Source organism: Cetorhinus maximus, chromosome 20, assembly GCF_964194155.1.
Source record: "Cetorhinus maximus chromosome 20, sCetMax3.hap1.1, whole genome shotgun sequence".
In the NCBI taxonomy this organism is placed as follows: domain Eukaryota; kingdom Metazoa; phylum Chordata; class Chondrichthyes; order Lamniformes; family Cetorhinidae; genus Cetorhinus; species Cetorhinus maximus.
This window is the reverse complement of record NC_135898.1, coordinates 62438585-62459292: the sequence shown is the minus strand read 5'-3', so window position 1 is coordinate 62459292 and position 20708 is coordinate 62438585. Positions and strand designations below refer to the sequence as shown.

Below are 20708 nucleotides of genomic sequence, written 5' to 3'. Positions count from 1 at the left end.
CTGTGTGATGAATGACCATATTCTTTCCAATGTAAATAACTTGCAATGCAATCTGTGGCCCAGTTACAGCAGAATACAATGTTGCCACGTATTCCTGCATTCAACAGCCAGCATGTATTTTGGATCCAGGAACATAATGGAGAATTTCACTCTGGAACTGTGAAGCAAGGGTTTGCCAAGAAGGTGAGAAGCAGGACAAAAACAGAATTACCTGGAAAAACTCAGCAGGTCTGGCAGCATCGGCGGAGAAGAAAAGAGTTGACGTTTCGAGTCCTCATGACCCGAGAAGCAGGTATGGAGAATGGTAGTAGTTAGGGAGTCTATAGCCAAAAATCTGAGGTGGGGGAGGGCAGTATTTTGATGAAAGGGTGAAAACAGAGGCTAAATGGTCCCTCTGCTAAAACATGCCTGTTTGAAAGTCTGGTTTTAGCAAACAATTGTACCTTAATTGCTGATAACCATAATTTGAACTTGCCTGGAGGTGCTAAAGCGGACACCTGCTGGTTTAGCACTCAAATGCTATTTAGATGCAATTGCTGTGGAACAGTATATTGGGCACCACTCACACACTTGTACTAACGTGTAGAGTGTGCTGGCTAACACACAGTGTGACGGGTTTCAAGATGCCTCAAGGGCTGAAGCAAAGGGTGCACAGGTCCTCAGACATTGCACTGGTGGTCCTGGTTGAGAAAGGATGCGTGTAGCTGCAGGGGAAAAGGAGTCCACTTTGTTTTCTTGTCCCTCCCTCCTGTAGCACCTGGTTTAGCTCTGCCGGGCCTCATGTTCTCCTCCCATTCCTCTGCAGACCAAGAGGGACCCCTAGCAAGATGCCTATGACCAAGCAGTGCCTTTCTCCTGGTGACTCCTATAAGAGTAGCAAAGCACTTACTGTTCTTAAGTGAAGTGCTCAGAGAATTTCCAGAATAACTGTTGATAATGTGTTGGTGAAATCATGACAAACTGTTCCAGAAAGTCTCCTGATGTGTTTCAAAAGTCATCTTCAAACCTCCAGCAGCAAGTGAACAGTAAGAGGTGAGTATGCCTTTAAGTTGCATTCAACATCCTCAGCCTCCTCTTTTAGGAGACGGCATTAAGTCAAGCATTATTCACCAAAATGCCGTGCAGCTTCATTAATGAGCAATAGTGGGTAATTTAAGTGGCAATCAGCTCTTAACGATCCCCCTTTACCAAGATAACATCTTGCGCTAAATCAATATTTCAGTTCAAGACCTAAACTCAGACCTTGGAGACTTTTTAGCATCAAAATGAGCTGGCAAAAATTGCCCCCATAGTCTTTTTTGGAGTTGTGAGTTTCTCCAGGAGCATGGAAGACCAAGCTAAGGAATGCTTTTAAAGAGTTTTGATGGAGTGCAGTTATGTGCAATTATTGATTTAAAATGATTACTGAGAGCGAAGAGAAACGTTTGGAGACATTTACTTACATAGGGTTGTAGAGTATGGAATGCTTTGCCACAAGGATTCGTTGAGGCAGAGACTAATTAGGATAATTGAATGTGTTTTTCAAGATATAAACCTACAAGTTGATGGGGAGAGAGCAGGGCAGGGGGAATAATTTTGAATTGCTATAGCAAAAATTGGGACATCCACATTATCCATTTCCAATTGGCAGGTGTATCACATGGGGAATGATGTGTACATTTTCACAACTTTACTTATAACCAACCCTTGCCAGCATGTAGGCACTATACATTTGAATTAAATGACTTAAGCTCCTATCTCAGCATATTTCGAATTCTCCAGACTTTCAAGATAGTTAATTAGAGGTCAAGAGCTGAGCTTAATGGCATTAATTATCAATCTACAATGATTCCATGACTTTACTTTCTACCACGCTGAATTAAAACCTGGTTGGGTCGATAACAAGGCATATAGGTTGATATCTAATGCAAACCAACCGTAAGTATTTTTGTGGGGCAGTTTGAAAATTAGGCTCTTGTAGTCAAGTAATTTGTTGTATGACTCCTAACTGGCATGAAAGAGGACAGACAGTGGTTGCTGGATGGTGAGATGGCTATTTATCTATAGGGTGGGGAAAATGAGTTAGTTGCTGGGATAGTGTCTGGAGGGCTGTGAGCAGACTGTGCAGTGGTGTCTGGAGGACTGTGAACCAATTGTACAGTGGTGTCTGGAGCACTCTGAGCCAGATGTCTGTTGTACAGTAGTATCTGAAGAACTGTGAGATGACTGTGCAGTCACATAGGGAGGAATGCGAGCTGGCTGTCTCCTATGGAGTGGTATCTAGAGCACTGTGATCTGATGAAAAGTGATGGCTGAACGATTGAGAGTCTGCTGTGGAATGGTGCATGTAGGGCTATGAACCAACTGCACAGAGGTGCCTAGAAGACTGAGAGCAGTCTGTCCGTTGTACAATGTTGTCTGAAGGACTGTGAATGAACTGTACAGAGGTGTCTGTAAGGTTGTGAGCCTGCAGCTATGGACTGGTGTCTGGAGAACTGTGAACCGGGCTGGGAACCAAAGTGTCTGTTGTACAGTGGTGTCTGGAGAACTGTGAACCGGGCTGTCTGTTGCACTGTGGTGTCTGGAGGACTGTGAACCGGGCTGTCTGTTGTACAGTGGTGTCTGCTGGAGGACTGTGAACTGAGCTGTCTGTTGTACTGTGGTATCTGGAGGACTGTGAACCGGGCTGTCTGTTGTACTGTGGTGTCTGTTGTACTGTGGTGTCTGGAGAACTGTGAACCGAGCTGTCTGTTGTACTGTGGTTTCTGGAGGACTGTGGTGTCTGGAGGACTGTGAACTGGGCTGTCTGTTGTACTGTGGTGTCTGGAGGACTGTGAACCGGGCTGTCTGCTCCTGCACTGTTAGGTGGGAGGAGGGATTATGATTTGACTGGTTGCTGCTGAGCTGCAGCTCTATTGCCTGTGGGTTTGCTGCTGAGTCTGAGAGTGGAGCTCGGTGAGCCGGCTGCTGACTGCACAGTGGCCGGATACTCGTGTTCACTGTTTCTCATTCAAGAGCGGAGGAAGAACCCTTTACGGGAAGTTTATACAGAAAAGCCGGAGAACAAAATAAAAAGAGGAAGGACGGAGAAATCAAAAGAGAGAAGCAGCGACTGAACTCTCCCTTTGCCCTTGTGCAGCAAGATCGGGGGCGGCGATGAATTTTAAAACCCCCGAAGTGAAGAATCTTAACCGGGAGGTGGAAATTTATTGACTGCAGAGACATTTTTTAAACATTGGAAATGGGGTAAGTGGCAATTTTGGATGTGCCGACTTGGATTGAGTTTTGAAGTTGTTAACGGGCACCTCAGGAAAGTGCTTTGAAAGGCAAGGGGCTGGGTGGGGTGGGGGGGGGTCAGAGTCAGGGGGCTGGGGGGGTGGTAGGCAGAGTCAGGGGGGGGGTAGGCAGAGTCAGGGGGGGGGATAGGCAGAGTCACGGGGGGGGGGTAGGCAGAGTCACGGGGGGGGTAGGCAGAGTCAGGGGGCTGGGGGGGGTTCAGAGTCAGGGGGCTGGGGGGGGTTCAGAGTCAGGGGGCTGGGGGGGGGTTCAGAGTCAGGGGGCTGGGGGGGGGGTTCAGAGTCAGGGGGCTGGGGGGGGGGTTCAGAGTCAGGGGGCTGGGGGGGGGGTTCAGAGTCAGGGGGCTGGGGGGGGGTTCAGAGTCAGGGGGCTGGGGGGGGGGTTCAGAGTCAGGGGGCTGGGGGGGGGGTTCAGAGTCAGGGGGCTGGGGGGGGGGTTCAGAGTCAGGGGGCTGGGGGGGGGGTTCAGAGTCAGGGGGCTGGGGGGGGGGTTCAGAGTCAGGGGGCTGGGGGGGGGGTTCAGAGTCAGGGGGCTGGGGGGGGGTTCAGAGTCAGGGGGCTGGGGGGGGGTTCAGAGTCAGGGGCTGGAGGGGGGGTTCAGAGTCAGGGGCTGGAGGGGGGGTTCAGAGTCAGGGGCTGGAGGGGGGGTTCAGCGTCAGGGGGCTGGGGGGGGTGGGTCAGAGTCAGGGGGCTGGGGGGGGTGGGTCAGAGTCAGGGGGCTGGGGGGGGTGGGTCAGAGTCAGGGGGCTGGGGGGGGTGGGTCAGAGTCAGGGGGCTGGGGGGGGTGGGTCAGAGTCAGGGGGCTGGGGGGGGTGGGTCAGAGTCAGGGGGCTGGGGGGGGTGGGTCAGAGTCAGGGGGCTGGGGGGGGTGGGTCAGAGTCAGGGGGCTGGGGGGGGTGGGTCAGAGTCAGGGGGCTGGGGGGGGTGGGTCAGAGTCAGGGGGCTGGGGGGGTGGGTCAGAGTCAGGGGGCTGGGGGGGTGGGTCAGAGTCAGGGGGCTGGGGGGGTGGGTCAGAGTCAGGGGGCTGGGGGGGTGGGTCAGAGTCAGGGGGCTGGGGGGGGTCAGAGTCAGGGGGTCTGAGGGGGGTCAGAGTCAGGGGGCTGGGGGGGGGGGGTCAGAGTCAGGGGGCTGGGGGGGGGGGTCAGAGTCAGGGGAGGCTGGAGGGTCAAGGGGCTGGGGCTGGGGCTGGGGCTGGTGGGGTGGGTGGGTCAGAGTCGGGCTGGTCAGAGCCGGTCTCGGTGTCTCCCGCGTCGCTTTGTGTCGTCTCCTGACAGTCCGAGTGAGTCCCAGACCCGCTCCCCCAACACAAGCCCCTCTCCTCCCACCTCTCCATTACTATATCCCACCCCAACCATAGCGCCCAACCCTGAGGAAACCCACAAAAAATAACACGTTTCCTCCTACCTCGGGAAACATTGTTTAAAGGGACTGAGCGACCTGCGGAGTGTCAGCACATGACCAGGTATGAGGGACAGGGGCCGTGTGGGAATAATGAGGAGGGCAGAGGGTCCTTTGCCTGTCCACCCCTCTTATGGTCTGTCCACTTGTTTGTCAAGGTGTTGGTCAAAAGTTGTCCTTTGGCTGCTTCAGGCAGGATTTATTTCATTTGCTAACTGCTCATGGACCCACCTGGTGTGCTGGTTTGTGGAAAGTGAGTGCCTATCTAGGACTGGATCACAAAGCTGTGATAGAAACTGTGAAAGAAGCAGTTGAAAAGAAAACACAATGATAAACATGAAGATCAAAACCCAGAAGTGATTCGCAAATTGTTATAAGAATCCAGATAGATTCCCTCCACGACCTCATTTCCTTTATTAACCTTTTAAAATCCCTGATCTATTGGGAAGGTTACAGTTAAAGAAGAATGACTGTTTTAAAACATTTTCATCAGAGTGCATTTCTTATCATGTCAAACAGTTGCCTCTATTTTCAGTGTTCATCAAGATGTTGGTCTCTTGCCATAACCTTAATATTGTAGTTTGGTGTTGAAACAGACATGTATTCTTGCTTTGTTTCTATATTTTTTCAGTTTAATTTTTAAAGTGGATTTGACTGCTATTTTAATTATCTTGGATCTTGTTATGTTGCTGTAGAATAATTTTGTTTATAAGTTTAAATCATTTAAAAACAACTTATGATTGTCATGCGCTGGAGGTTTTTTGCTCCTCAGAACTTTTCAGGCGTCTGAAACACCAATCTAGATGGTGTTCACTTTCCCATTCGTTTGTATTCCACTCCCCAAAGGTGTCCTGCCAATTTGTGCCTTACAGACATTATAAATTGCACATGAGCAGTAATATAAAGTGGACAGCTGCATCTAAATGCAAAATAGTTTCCATTTGTTAATTAAAATGTGTGATAGGTAATGGATGTATCAATACTATTTTATATAAAAAAGAAATAGGTGTGTCACTTTTAAAATGCAATGTTGATTAACCTGTTTTTTAAAATATAAAAATTATATGTAGCAAGTATAATTTATATTTTTACATAACCAAATGTTGTCTTAGGAGTGAAGCGATTATCTTTTCTTATTAGAATTTTAAATATGGAAGACAATAAAACAATTACTAATGACAATTCAGCCCTGATCATTTGGTTCATATGTGGAATCTGCCATGGTACTTTTCTCACTTCTCTTCCAAAAAAATTGAAAACTGTGAAATAGATATGGAATAAAGTTAAGGAATTTCTGTATGCTATGCTGAATAACACACTTTGAACTGTATCCCAGGATAGTAAAAGATCTTTGCTAAGCCAACTGAGAAACACTGTGCCATTTCAGCCTCCTGAACCTGTAGCATTAAGCAGCCAGTATATTTTTGTGTATTAATATTGTAACCCAGTAAAATAATTTGCTACGGGAAAAAAAAATTCTCATCATATCCAAGACTCTTATTTTCCAGTGAGACATCTGGTCCAACAATATATTCTGAACAGTTTTTCCTGCCCATTTTGCAGAGTCAAGTATTAACAGTAGGAGCTTTGGGGTTAGTGAATTATATGAACTATTCTTAAATGAAGTTTGTCTTTTTCATGATAAGAGATGTTAGCTCTGGCATTAGAACAGTTTCAATTTCGGGCACCCAATATTTGCATCAATCAAGCAACAAATGGAAAGTCTCTAGCCTGTAGTTGGGTAAACTAAGTAAATGATGGAACATGAACTGCAAACTTGCTCCTGGTTTTATAGGCTTACACTAGTACAAAAACTAAAAAACATTGAATAAAGATGGAGAATTGTATCAATTACTTACCATAGTCTGGTTAATTCTCAACCAAAGCCAATATTTAAAAAGAAGTGTGTTCTTTTTAAATAATGCTTTTTTCCCTAAATATTAAATACAAATTATCATTTTGTGACAATATTGTAGGTTCTAGTTTTGAAGGCAGTTGTACTTCAATCTATTTGCCACAGAGAATATGTGGTAAACTTTAATCAGCCTACGTCATTATTCTACTCAGCTCCTCCACTGATGCAACTCTTACTCATGCTCTGTCACCTCCAGATTTGATGACTTTATTGTCTTCTTGCTGGCTTCCCATTCTTCATAAATTCCCATTTGTCCAAACCCTGCTTTGCTTACCCTGCCTTGCACTAAGACCTGCTTGCCCACTAGCTCAGTATTTCACAATGCATTACATTCTAAAGCAGTATCATTGTTTAAGTGTCTCTCCATAGCCTTGCTTAGGGTTGCCAACTCTCCTGGATTGCTCTGGAGTTTCCTGGAATTGATAGCCTGGTCACTTCTCTGAACATAGGGACATTTTCTTCTCCTTCTGTTTCACTCTAAGCATACTGACAGCAAGACCATGATGTGCCCAGGACTCATTGTTGGTCTGGAGCATGAGTGCTGTAATTAGTATAAACTACTGGAGCAGTTTCTGAGATCCAAAGAATTGTGGGTATTATAGCTGTCAAGCTACAAGAAGTAATGTGTAGGTGACCAATGGTAGGCATTTGGAAGCAGGGGGTCATATGATGATATGTCCTGGAATTCAGTCCAACAGAGCTGGTAACCCTAGCCTTGCCTTGCACCACACTGTCTGCAAACTCCTTCAACTCTTTTTTTCCCTTCCGAATACTCTTTTTTCCCCCTCTGGTCTGGATTTTTGTGCCTCTTCCATTGCCCTTCACCCCCACATCTCCAATTAGTGGCAGAGCTTTCAGCCAATTTATAACTTAATCCTAATCTCTGAAGCTTCCCTAAAGCACTATGTTTCTCTCGCTCCTCCTTCATAAGTTTTCAATCATGCTTTTAGCATCCAACCTAATTCTCCCCCTTCTTGACTCAGCATTCATTCCTTCCATAACTGTCTGGGACATTTGTTATGTTAAAGGGACTGTATAAGTTACATTTCTTTGAGAATTAAATGGGAGCCTAGCCCCTTTCTGCCCCCATAGATGTAACCTCTATTGATTATCTGGTGCAGCATAGGCTGAAGCTCTGTGGAACTCCATTCTTACTGTTCCCACTCAAGAGTTTCTGTGAACAAGAGAGCAATAAAGGAATGGTAACGTTTCTTAGAGGGAATATATATGACAGTCTAAAATGTTTGAAATTTAAAGGAGTCCATTTTTGCTTAAGGAGCTAGCATCTTCCTACTTTTAATTGAGCCAAATTGTCTTCATTTTGTATGTAATAGCTTTGCCAATTAGGGAATATTTTGATACAACTAAGAGACCAATATCTCTATAAAAAGCATTTTTGGGAAGTAAGTAAAGCTGGGGTGATTTTGTCGCAATAAAAGCACAGCAAGTGAGGCAGTCAGGGGTTGTAGATCTCGGCGTATAAGTTGACCCGGCGTATAAGACGACCCTATTTTTCTGACCCAAAAAAAATCATTTTTTGCATATACTCAATGTATAAGTCGACCCCTCTTTTCAACCATGACACACTGTGCTCACATTAGCAGTCAGCCTCAATTTTTCACCCTAAAAATGCATGTTTTACTTACTGGTAACTTATAACTAGGTACAAACGATCAAACAGGCAATACAGGCTGTGTTGCAAAGATGTGCGGGAGTTTAAGACATGCCCACCACACAGAGCAGACCCCGTGTCGTGAATGACAAAGATGGTAACCACCCACATCCAGGCAGATGGTTCACTTTTATACTCGGCATATAAATTGACCCCCATTTTTGGAGGGATTTTTTTGAGGCTTCATAGGTGGTCTTATATGCCAACATTACCATTTGTCACTGTGTAACTGAGCAAAAAAAGTATGCTACATTTTTTAAAAAGGCAGTGTCCTTTCACACTTTTTTGTGCATAATATTTCCCTCGACAGATGCTAATCACCACAGGTGACTTTTCTTTTTTGAAATATTTCTTTCCCCTTCCCCACAAACCCCCCCCCACCCCAACACCCGCCCCCACTATTTCCATTGGTTCATGGAGCTGGTTGCAGTGCCTTCCAGTTGGAAGCGTGGGATATTTGGATTATGCACTTCTTCATAGGGGTTGTTAATGATAAGGCTTTCAAGAGTTCGAAATCTAGCCAGTAATGTCAGCTATGACACCACACCTCTTCTGAAAATCAATACTTTTTGCCTGCATACTACTCTTTCAGGTAACCTTCTCTAAAACTGATAAAACTCACTCAACTTCTGTAGTCAGTCTGTGATTTTTTTTAGCATGAAATCACATTCTGCTATGATGCTGTTCTGCTTTTAATATTGGTAATCCATGATTGCGTAATTCAACATGGAGCTATGCTTTCATTTTATACTTAATACAGGAAATAATAAATATATATCTTCACTATATTTAAGCACGGTACTTTACACAGTTAAAGTCGTAACACACAAGTCCAAATAAAGATGAAAGAATCCAGGCCCAGGCCAGTGGTCTTACTGGAGCTGTATCTACGGCTACGTGTTATAGCAGATTTTTTTCCTATTTTGGAAAAAATGCATAGTAAAGTGAATAATATTCATATTGAAAAAGTCTTGAAAATGGAATCTGATAGAGTCCGTTAGTGATTATAGATGAATTTTCTCTGCAATGATTAATTATCTAGCAAAAATGTTGTTTTTTCTTCAAACCTAATATATATTTAACCCTTTTCAAACATAACATTTCCAATGTCTTTGGGTAGACTAGAGTTAAACCTGCTTTGGTTTTATGCAAGTACCCCAACCATGCTTTTGTTTTTTGTAGACCTCCTATTTTAACTTGCTCTTTTCCTTGGATGCTGTTCCATGGATGCCAGTTGCCATTTGGTGTACCTTCCATGCTAGTTATTCATGTGCACTTATACCTATCAGGAAAGGATGAGCAGGCTGGGTCTTTGTTAACTTTTGAAGAATTTTAAAGTGCTGAAAGGTTTTGCTATAGTAGACACACAGAGTGTTTCCAAGGTCAAGAGGGACAGTGGAGGCTGGGTCACTGAATATATAACATAGATTTTTGATTTACAAGGTAGTTAAGGATTATGGGGGCAGGCAAGAGTGGAGTTAAGTCCACAATCAGATCAGCTATAATCTACCAACACTTCTTGGTGGATAATTAATCGTTGTGGAGAAAATTAATCTATAATAAACTATAATTACTACTGGAAACTTACTGAATGGCGGTGCAGGCTCAAGGGGCCAGATGGCCTACTCTGGCTCCCATTTCTTATGTAAGATAGTCAGCAAGAAATCAGATAGGGAATTCTGAAGAAACTTCTTTACCTAGAGACTAGTGAGTACAGGAGTAGTTAACGTGAATAGTACAGATGCATTTAAAGGGAAACTAGATAAGCATATGCAGAAGAAGGGATTAGAGGGTTGTATTGATAGTTAGATGAGGAGGGGTGGGAAGAGGCTCAAATGGAGTGTAAATACTGCGTGGGCCATATAGCCTGTTTCTGTGCCATCTTTTCTATGCAATATGTGAACGTTTACATTGAATGCTACCTCACCTTTCTACATGTGGAGGCCATTACATCAGAACTGACCTTCCTAGCAGAGGTAGCTATAGATCAGGAGCAGGAATCCTAGTTTATTTTTCTTCATCCTAAAGAGATTGTAGCCAATTGTACCAATTCTATTTTCAGGTTGGGGTAGCAGTAGTTGTTTAGCATTGTTTAGGGAAGAATGATGGAGAATTTACCTCTAAGCCACCAAGTCTTCAAACAGATATCATTTTTTTTTTTGGACACTTGTAAATTCCATTTATTCTTGTGTAACAGTAACTCTATGATTACAGTTGGGCATGTGTCTGTATTGGATGTTGCCACAAGAAATTTTAAGCTGTTCTGATGCAAACAAAATATAATACATATCTTAAAATTCCGTTGTATACAGACTGCACTGTATAGCGACTGCGCAACGTTGATTTAGGTGAAAGTCAATAAACTAATTTTGAACTGGTGTGAGAAAATCACCTGCCTTTCATGTCGATGTTGTATTATGATCACTCATGCAGAATTTCCAACAAGAGAAGTGTGAATGCATCACAAACTCGTAGGACTGAGCTGCAAAACCTCATTCCCAATTCAGCTTCATTGCATCTGTTAAAAGTGACCAACCCGATGATGGAATAAGGCACTGATTCCGGTATTGGAGTTGAAGCTGACGCCTTGTCTAGAATCTAATGTGTGTTACAGCACTAAGACCAGTAGATATTATTGGGCCAGACATTCCTGGGCCTCACTCTGCTACAAGAAGGGTGGACCTTGGAACTGTCAGTCTGCTGTAGCCTTGGGACAATATCAAATCTTGGGATTGGGGTCCATTTCTTTAATAATTAGACGGCTATTCTTATAGATGCTCAAGAATTTTGTAGCTGTACCTTATTACTGCAATACATTTGGGGCTGAAGAGAGCCTAAAAATAATCTTTAAGAAAGAACCTTTGCTTCTTTTTCAGTGTTAATCAATCATTTTCATCAAAATTTTGAATATTTGACCAATTAAATTTCCAAGATTTCCAGAATATAATTTTATCTTATCTCTTATGACATAAAATAGAATGTAGTCACTAGTAAATCTACACTAGTACATTCTTACATTCATCTCTTTCCTTTTTGGTTTTGCTGCACCATTCATTATACCAGGGGGTACAGGAGGGGAAATTGTGGCTGAGCATTTACTAACATTTCTTTATAATTACTGGGAGATTGATGAGAGTTTCTTAGAGTGAGTGTCCTTATTAATCCTCCCCGCCTGTGCCAAAGTAGATGGCGGGTGCAGCTAAAATTGGAAAATCACGACATGGAAAATCATGGGCATGAACCCACATTTTTCCCCGCTAACTCAGGGCATTTTGACGTAAGTAGTTTGTCATCACATAAAAATTTAATAATTGTATAAATGCTAAAGAAAGAATCATATTAGCAAGTTGGGCCACAAATGTTGCATACTACTGTGAAAGTATAGCCACAGGGGTTAACTGTAAAGCTTTAATAGCATACTGTGTTTCTTTAAAGTGGTGCATTGGACTGAAAGAGGATGGTTCTGATGTGGATGACATGGGCACAGTGATTTACTTGGTATGCTAATTAAAGACTACCACATGTGTCCCGAGAATAAATCTTGACTGAGCTACATTCAAAATCCTTGCGATTCTAGCATCATACAGAGTCCCCATTTAAGAATAACTGCCTGGGTGTTGACTGCATATCAAGTTTCTCTATATTTAAATTTGCAGTAACAGAGGCTTACTGTCGACAGTAAGTGGTAGATAAACGCAACACAATGTTTTTTCTATTTTTATTCTGCATTTAGGTATGATAATAGGGTCACTATTGTATAACTATAAAATTGTAGCAATTGGAAGAATTTAAATTTGCATAAAGTTTGAAGTGTTAGATTTGAAGGGTAAGGGTAAATACATTGTAACCATGGTCATTCTGATCAATTGAATAATTAACTCACACTTTGGGAATTATCTCTTTTTCACCCATGCATCTGAAGAAAAAAGTCAACTTTTTCTGAAAAGGCTTTAAGCTTCAATATGTTATTTCATTTAGTTTGTTTCTAGTTCCTTGGGTCTCCAGGATGTGGCTTTGCAGTCTGAATCACCAGACGTTTGAACATCTCTGCTGTATGGAATCAGTTTGGTCTTATGATTTTGCAACTAGACATACTTTTAAAAGGACAGTATCTAGGTCAGAGATTCCCAAACTACAGAGGGTGATGGCGCAAGGAGGTTATCTGGGGGACCGTGATGATGCCAGCTGTAACTCAACAACAAACTAAAGGCTAAAAATTGCTGGGAGGGTGCAGTAATAGAATGATGCAGTAAGTTTGCTTGCCATTATTCGTAAAATAACTAGCAATTTATACAATATGATTGTGATGTTCCTTAATTTATGGTATTACAAATTATTTCCAACGTAGCCATTTTGGACTGATAAGTAATGTTGTAGAGGACCCTAGTAATGGTCCCAGCAAGGCACTCAGCTCTGGAGGTCCTAAAGGGACCAATGAAGCTGTGGAATCTTATTCCAGTTAGTAGTGAATTATTCCTAGAGGCTTTTTATTTTCTTTTTATGCCAGTACTCTCATCCACGTTCCTGGTAATGCCAGAAGATAGTAATTTTCATGATGCAAAGCTGCATTGACACTCAAAAAAGGGTCACACATTCAAATGCCAAATAGATAATATTTTCTGAAAGAAATCCATGAGATCCGGTAAGTGATGTGGTAAATATGGTTGCTTGGGAGGGAGGTAAGTTTGGAGTTATGGTTCCCAAACCTCTTCATCACTGGGATTTTCATTATGTTGTATTCTGTTTTAAACTAGTGGATAGAGATCAATAGCTGTGATCAGTCAACAACTCCTTTGTTGTTTCATTGTGCGACTACCAGGACAGTGGCAGACAAACTGGATAGGCCATGGTTTTTTAACCTAGAAAGTCTCCTGTTAGTATGAAAATAGAGCAATGGCATTTCTATGGAGTGTTCCAGGAGAGTTTTGTACTTCATGGAGTGACAATATTTGTACATTTTGTATACCTACACTGTCATTCATTCACTAACTTCTCAATGAACAATATAGCAATTGCTAAACACAGCTGAGTTATAAGATCCTTTTCACAGAATCACAGAAATATTACAGCACAGATGGAGGCCTTTTGTCCCATCGCGTTAGCACTGGCTCTATGAATGGCCAATTCATCTAGTGCCATTCCCCCGCCTTCTCCTGAGGCAGAATTTTACATCCTGTGGGCGGGCACGTGCCCGACCTGACTGGGCATAAAATAGTGGGCGATGATGTCAAGTGAACGTCCTGATGTCACCGCACACTCACACGATATTTTGGTCGTCAGGCATGCACGAGAGTCATCAGCATGCCTGCCAGCAATTTTAAGAGGCCTATTAAGGCCATTAATCTAGTCATTGACCTGGATTTTTTGCTGCCTGTCTAACGTTATGGTTGGTGGACAGGTAAATTGGCCAGGCGGCCTTTGCGTTTTTCAGGAAACCGAGGGCGGGATGAAGTTCCCGATATTAATTTTTTAAAAAATGTTTGGGCAGAATTATCATCAATATGATTCTTACGGATGGAAATTTTTTTTCGGAATTTAATGATGTTTATTTTTGGCTTTAAAATTCTTCAGCTCCCCGAGGCAACGCTCTGCCTTCAGGGAGCTTTCCTTCTGCGCGCCCCCGCTGACTTCAGCGCTCGTCCTCTTCCCGCCCCCACCGCGGCAGTGCTGGGCCTTTAACGGCCAGCCAGCGTGAAATCGCGGGCGGTGGCCCGTTTCCCGGCTGCCCCCAGGCCCGTCCACCTGATGACCCAAAAATCCTGCCCCCTGTAACCCTGCACGTTCTTCCTTTTCAGATAATAGTCTAATTCCCTTTTGAATGCCTTGATTGAACCTGCCTCCAGCACACTTTTTTTTTACCTTTTTCTGTTTATTTTTTTCCCTTTCTGTTTATTATTTTCTTCTGTCCTTTAATCTAGTCTCTTTATTCCTCTTTGCTTTAAACATGTAGAATGGTCACTTGGGTTTGATACCAAATGATTGATTGCAGCTGCCGAACTGTATCATGGCAGGAGTCACTGTGCTCAGGGAAGGGGGGAGAAAGGGAGGCAGAAAATAAGTGATGCATGCAATGTACTTGCACCTCTTGCAGCATCATTATTAGATAACCTCTCTGACCTAGATTCCCTCTCAACAGCACACCCTCCCTCCCATTGAGAAGGTGCATCAATATTGCAGGAGACCCTGGCCTCTTTTTTTTTAATCCAATTTCTCCAAAGTCAGCCAACCTCTGTTTTCACAATTCCTTCAATCTCTTTCCCTGTATATAATTTATTGCGCATCTAATTTTTCATTGCTACTTGTCTATTCAGTTTAGTGGGGGTGGGCATTTTGTAAGGACACTAGATATACTTACCATCCATCAGTAGCCCATGGAGGAAACAGCCAGCCCCTATAAACTGAAGTTATCATTATCTTTGTGTTACTGTACCACATACAGAGCTGTAGGTAAGGGAATTATTCATCCTTCATGACTTTTTAAATCTGTACTTTAGTGACTATAAGTTCATGAAGAATAGCTGTCAACAGTCTTTGTAGATATGGCACCCCCTACTGGAGTTTAAGTTCAATCCTAAATTGAATACCCTATACAACACTGAACTCGTACATTTCAAGACAAAATCACCTTTCGACCTGCTTCCTTTCCATTCCGTTTTTACATTTTGAGTGGTATGTGTTAATGCTTCTGAAGATGACCTTGTGATTTGTAAATACCTTTGTAATTGATCATCACAGAGCTTGCCTTTCCTTTTCTTTAAAAGCTTTGACTGTAATGAAAGCTGCAGCACTAATGCCCAGTTGTTGCTTTTGTTATTGCATGAACAACAAACAGATAAAGCGAAACTGGAATAACACAGCAAATCTTTCTGCGTCATTATCTTCTGTTTCCTCCATGTTCTCAGCAGCAAAAGCTTCAAATTAAACACAGAACTGCAGTGGAGCAGTTTCCTGTGGTGTGATTTGTGGAGGTGAAGTGCAAAAACATTAATAAATCAGTTATGACTCCTCGTGCTTGACCCACTTGATGTGTTGTTCAGTTTTTTCTGAGAATGCTCTTGATGTAGGCAAAAAAAACAAAGTCAAATTTTCTTCCACTTAATGGCATTGCTTGTGAAAAATCTATTGGACTGTGTTCTTCGGTCCATAGAATGTATTTAATTTTGTTTAACCTGATTAATGTGTGACAGGGTGGGTTGAAATGATTTATCTGCATGTTGTCCCTCACCCACTTCCATTGCCATCACCCTAACTTGGCGTGAAAAACTACTGATGTGAATAAATGCTGCTGAAGTTCCTTGTTGATTTGGAAACTTGGTTACTGAGAATTCTTTGGAAGCAGAGGATTGGTGGGGGAGGGGTGGGTGCAGGAAGAATACAGTTTTCTGTTTCAATGTGCACTTCTTTTTGTATGTCAAGAAATGACTTCAGGTCAAACTTTTTTTTTGTTACTACATTAGGCATAAAAGACATCATAGCTTTAGCTATAGGTAAAAAATGTAAAATTTCCTCCCAGTTAAATTACAGCCTGTAAAAAATCTATTGGACTGTGCCCTTCAGTCCATAGGACGTTTTAATTTTGCTTAACTTTATTAAGTTTCTTTCATTCTTTGTCTCTTCATGTGTTTTGAATTTATTTTGTGCACTTGCAAGTCAATTTCCAGAACAACCTGCTTCATTGCGCCACTCCTGATTAATGAGAAAGTCAAACATGAAAAACTAAATTCTAGGAGCATTTTTCTTCTGCAGTTTACTGACTTGAACATTAGTCAGTAAAGAGCACTGTGGCATCTAAAGTACAACCCCTATTCTAAAGTTGCTGGTGAAACATTTGGTTTATATTTTTGAAACATCTGCAAAAATTGAAAACCCTGAAATAACCTCACCAGTTGCTCCTCAGATTAAGCAGTTTTGTTTCAGATGCATAACGTCAACACTATATTCATCTTGCAACTCAATGTAATAAGGTTCGACCACAGGCCATTTTGGAAATAGTTTCCAACAGATTTCCAGCATCTGCAGTATTTTGCTTTTATCTTGGAAATAGTTTGCTTCTCTTTTGGCAAAACATGTTTCAGCGTCAATTAATTCAGTGGTATAATTAAGGGACATAAATATGAAATCCAGGAGAAATTTCTTTACCCTTAGAGTGGTGAGAATGTGGGACTCTACCACAGGAAATGGTTGAGGCAATTATCAATAGATACGTTCTTGGGGAAGCTAGATAAGCAGATGAGGTAGAAATGAATACTAGGATATGTTAATAAGGCAAGATGAAAAGGGGTTGGTGAAGGCTCACGTGCAATATTAATACCAGCACGGACCATTTGGACCGAATGGCCTCTTTCTGTGCTGTAAATAGTTTGTAATATGCTCTTCCTAATAGTCAACACATTTCTAGAATTTTTTTTTGTGTGGACAGGCACCCAGGAATTACAACAATGGAACCTTTAAGATTTTTTTTAAACAAATCAGCGGTTTGCAGCCAAAGTTATTTGCTCATTCTTCCCAAAATGAATCTGCTATTCAAATTCTCATTTAGCAATCTTAGGAGTTCGTGTCACAACTCATTCAAATTTGGTCAAATGCTTTAGAAAATGACCTTATTTATTTATTCCTGAAACATCATTGGTTTGTTATCTTTAAAGTTACAGAGCGGGATTTTCCAGTCCTGCCCACTGTGAGAATTGTCGCGGGCAGGACGGAATATTTGTCGGACCAGTAAAAGGTCCGGAACAGGAAAATCTCACCCTTAATGTCAAACCTTAAAATTGATCACTTTTCCTGAGGCTTCTGATTGGCAAATATTTAGTGTAATTAAATAAAATGTTGGTGGAGAGCAACAGAAGAGAACAAATAGCAACCTCTCTGCCAAGTTGAAAACAGGGATGGAACAAAGGCAGGTGGAATTCTGGCTTGAGTTCTGATGTTTTGTTTTGGTGATGAAAAATCAGACTTAATCAGATTATCAAGTTTCTGGGCAGCCAATGTGAACTATGATAATCTCCCACAAAGTTGGTCAGGGGACAACCCTATACACAAGATGCTCAAGAAAATTGGATCACGGGTCTGTACTGACCTAATGTGGATTAATAGGTGTTGACTCAGACATTTATACGTTTTGGGAGCCCAAAGCAGAATTAGTATGAGCTTTGCCAATAGCAAAAAGCTTCAAGCTGTTTATGTGGTCATTGGCTCAGAAAAATAAGTGAGCACGGTGCAGCAGAGAATTACAGATACTTAGAAAAATTAGAGCAGATAAGACCATTTTCTGTAGTGTTACGCAAGATTATAGATGCAGACATAACAATTGCAACATCTCAATGTGCTGTTTCATCCTGAGGTTTAAAAATAAATTGATGAGAAGAGTCCTGACCACTCTATTACAGTGACACCAACATGTTGCATGTTATGAATGATTCACCAACTGCTATGACTGTAACCTGTGTATTTTATTTAATGTCCTAAATTATCATTTTAATATGCCTGTAGAATACACAGAATTTCACCTAATGTTTTTGGAATATCTATGTCAGAGAGTACTTAAAATGTAGCTTTAAGATGTATGTAAGAGAACATAGTGTCATATATTTGCTAAAGTGTGACTGCAGCTGTTAGCTAGGAGTGGTCCTGCATGGTTACCAAGAATGAATTTGTATCTGAATGCACCTGGTGTGTATTTCATTGAATTGTAACAGGGATAATGGAAAGATTAAATGAGAACTTACCTGTTTGATCTTTTTATGAGGCAGGTTGAGTGAGACATAACGTGAGATCCTGTCCGCACATGTGCAGTCAGTTTTAAAAGTGAGGGCAGAGTTTATGAACCCTATCAGTGCCAACTATTGAACTTGGCTGTGAAGAGTGGCATATGTAATCAGTAAAGAAATATATATGAAAACATATAGATCTGTTTTGTGGTTCAATACAACTCTATGTCAACTTGAAATTGTATGAGAAGTCATGGGAGTGGGTGGAGGATACATTTCTCATTCAACCTACCTCATAAAATGAAAATCAAACATTTAAGTTTTCATTTGATCTTTCCATTTTATTTTGTAACGCTGTTTGAAATAACGTGAGATTTTCACAGCAAAACTCTGGCCCCGCAATGTCAGTTTAATGAATAACAAATTTTGCCAAATTTGCAGTTTCTGTAACACTCCTAGTGCAAACCAGCGACTGTTACACATGTAAGAAAACAGAGCCAAGAATGCCCAACACTGTGCTTCAAATGCTTGAGTTGTAAATCCAAGTACATGTGGAAAAAGAAAAACAGAGGCCAGGATTTTCCAGCCCTGTCGTGGGCAGGACCTGCCGCGGTCGAGGCGGTGCCCCAGCCCATTGACTTGTGGCAGGACCAGAAGATCGTGGCAGCGGGCAGTGCAGAAAATTCCGCCCATACCTTCTCAGGCATTTTCCCTCTCCTGAGGATCAAGTTGCTTCCAATTCAAAAACACAAAGAACAGTTCGTGTCTTTAATTCTGAACCAACACTATTCTTACAAGCATGCCCCTTACAGTGGGCAGTAGTGTATGTTCCAGTCCTGCAAGAGTGCCGATGCAAATGTACTTGCATTGTCTTTGATGGGCTCGTTGTAGAATGTTTGAAAAGTTTCTTCGCTTCTCCATCCTATGTGTTGCATTATGTCCACTACTGGGATCATGGCTAAGTTAGCTCCAGATGCAGCTGCAGCTCTTGTAGAGTGAGGTTTGAACACATTAACCTTTTCCTCCAAATATTTGGTAAGAGTTCCTCACGTCCATGTGCTGAGCACGATAAGGTTTTGCAACATGGTGGATGGCATGCATGAACAGGCTCTCCCATCGTTTTGAACAAACACCGTTACAAAATCAAACCTATCTGGGGACTTTTGCAATAACCGTGGCAATGTGTTTATTTTGGAGTGAAATCTCTTAACGTTGTAACAACAATACACATCAATTCGGTATAGGTTGTGCCTCCATAAAGCCCTAGTTTAAACCACACGTGAAGTAATTTGTCCAGTTCTGGGCACCACACCATAGGAAGTTTATATTGACCTTGCAGGGAGTGCAATGTAGGTTTACCAGAATGACACCTGGACTCCAAGAATTCAATTACAAGGCGGGATTACACAAACTAAGATGGTTTTCCCTGGATTTTTGAAGGTTAAGAGGTGATTTGATCAAAGATTTCAAGATATTAAGGGAACAGGTGGCATAGATTGGGAGAAATTTTTTTGTTGTTTGGGGAGTCTAGGATTAGGGGACATAGACAAAAAAATTAGAGCCTCCAGACTTTTCAGGAGTGAATTTAACGAACACTCTACACGGAAAGGGTGGTAGAGGTTTGGTACTCTCTTCCACAAACCACAGTTGATGCTAGGTCAATTCTAACTTTTAAATTGCAGATTGGTTAACAAAATTCTATCAATGTTAAGAGATTTGGGGAAAAAGTGGATATATGGAGCTAGATTGCAGATCAGCCATGAACTCGCTGAATGATGGAACAGGCCTGAGGGGCTAAACAACCTACTCCTGTTCCTATGTAAAAGCTGAGTGAGATTTAAAATAATTTTCCAAATATGAGTAAAACATAATTTGTAGCTTATGCAGTATGCTTAAAATAGAGAGATATAACATAAATTGCTAATGTGGATCATAAAATAAACATCCCAGCACCTTGTCTCAATATCGCGCAAAGATGTGGAATGTGATGACTCTTTGGTGAAATGACCTAGTCTTCCACTTTGTGGTAAATGAAACTGGCAAGGTATGAGGATTCATCATTTTATTTATGGTAATTGTGATGATGTGAAAACTGATTAGACTGGTGTCAGCAATGCAGTGATCACTGTTACATTTGTTTTCTTAACATTACCTTTTTTATTTGTGGATTTTGCTCGAGTCCTTTCAGACATTGTCTTAGCAAGGACATTTAATTAACTTTTGTTTCTTTGGTATCTGCTTCTTGAGTATCCCTTACACATAATTCTGAGATGTAATGTTGTATTATCCTTGTGTAATTGAGATATCTACCCATCCTCGAGAACTGAAATGTTGTTTCAGATACAGAAGTATCCACTTGTATCAGCTTGTCAATTTACACGAGCTGCTACAACCTGTCCTTCAAGGATTCATACAATACTGTTATTCTGAGAGTCAGTTTGATCATTTACCCGTCATTTCACAGAGTAAGGACTGAATCTCATCGAAATCCAAGGTTAAAAATGTTCTGATTCATTTAGAAAGTGTAGTCGTGTTAAGAATTAACAAATTAATTTGTCCCCTTTATTCCTCTTGTAAACAATTGTGCAAAACTCTCGTGCTCCTTTTGGCAGGTTGCTCTATAATTACTGTCAATTTGAACATTCTAAAAATGTAACTTTAGTCAGTTGATATACAATCATTAATACTTTGAATGAAACAATACAACATAAAATTGCTGAAGAGTGGTTTCGCCTGTAAAG

The 20708-nt window shown here is 41.7% G+C and overlaps 1 protein-coding gene across 5 annotated transcripts in view; it reads left to right on the top strand.

Annotated features, from left to right (window-relative positions):
* The first annotated feature begins 2709 nt into the window (after window positions 1-2709).
* Window positions 2710-20708, top strand: part of LOC144694432 (carbohydrate sulfotransferase 15-like) — a 76485-nt gene continuing 58486 nt past the window's right edge. For 2 of the 5 annotated variants that reach the window (XR_013579752.1, XR_013579751.1), the window contains exon 1: window positions 2710-3225. The gene's annotated coding sequence lies outside the window, so the exon portion shown is untranslated. Of the gene's footprint in view, window positions 3226-4629; window positions 4738-6181; window positions 6266-20708 lie in introns of those variants that run through there. The other 3 variants (XM_078564829.1, XM_078564828.1, XM_078564830.1) reach the window with 3 other exon arrangements.